Here is a 983-nt window from a genome sequence, read left to right as displayed (position 1 = left end):
TATAAAAGGGAAACAAATTTCCTTTAATAAAACCGTGCAGAATAGCTAAATTTTGAACGTTCTTAGAATACAAGGAAACTTGACCCAAAAATTTGTGTGGTATATTTGCTAAGCGTAATAATAACTACAAGTTTGTATAAAAGGGAAACGATCGTGCTTTAATAAAATAGTGCAAAACAGCTAAATGTGGAACGTTCTTAGAATTCGACGAAACTTGACTCAAACGTTGGTTTACACCCAAGAATTTGTGCGGTATATTTGTTAAGCTTAATAATAACTACAAATTTGTATAAAAGGTAAACAAAATTGTTTTAATAAAACCGTGCAAAATAGCTAAGTTTTGAACGTTTTCAGAATTGACGAAACTTGACCCAAACGTTGGTCTAGACCCAAAACTTTATGTGGTAAATTTGCTAAGCTTATGAGCTTTCATAGCTCAGTTGGTTAGAGCACTCGTTTAGTAAGCGTGAGGTCTTGAGTTCAACTTTCAATGAAAGCAATTTAAATTTGCTAAGCTTAATAATAACTACAGGTTTGTATAAAAGGAAAACAAACTTGCTCTATTAAAACCGCGCAAAACATCTAAATTTCGAACGTTCTCAGAATTCGTCGAAACTTGACCAAAACGTTGGTCTAGACCCAAAAATTAATGTGGTAAATTTGCTAAATTTAATAATAACTACAAATTTGTATAAAAGCAAAACGAACTTGCTTTAATAAAACCGTGCAAAACTGCTAAATTTTGAACGTTCTTAGATTACGAGGAAACTTGACCCAAACGTTGGTCAAGACCCAAAAATTTGTGTGGTAAATTTGCTAAACGTAATAATAACTACAAGTTTTTACAAAAGGGAAACTAAATTACTCTAATAAAACTGCGCAAAACAGCTAAATTTTGAACATTTCTCAGAATTCGACGAAACTAGACCAAAACATTGGTCTAGACCCAAGAATTTATGTGGTAAATCTGCTAAGCTTAATAA

At 31.9% G+C, this 983-nt stretch overlaps 1 non-coding gene across 1 annotated transcript; it reads left to right on the top strand.

The window, feature by feature from the left end:
* Window positions 1–425: 425 nt before the first annotated feature.
* Window positions 426–499, top strand: TRNAT-AGU. The gene has a single exon. It is a non-coding gene; the product is annotated as a tRNA-Thr (tRNA).
* Window positions 500–983: the final 484 nt, after the last annotated feature.

The sequence above is a fragment of the Sesamum indicum genome, unplaced genomic scaffold, assembly GCF_000512975.1.
Source record: "Sesamum indicum cultivar Zhongzhi No. 13 unplaced genomic scaffold, S_indicum_v1.0 scaffold01745, whole genome shotgun sequence".
NCBI classification, from domain to species: domain Eukaryota; kingdom Viridiplantae; phylum Streptophyta; class Magnoliopsida; order Lamiales; family Pedaliaceae; genus Sesamum; species Sesamum indicum.
The sequence above is the reverse complement of the archived record's forward strand: the minus strand, read 5'-3'. Positions and strand labels throughout refer to the sequence as shown.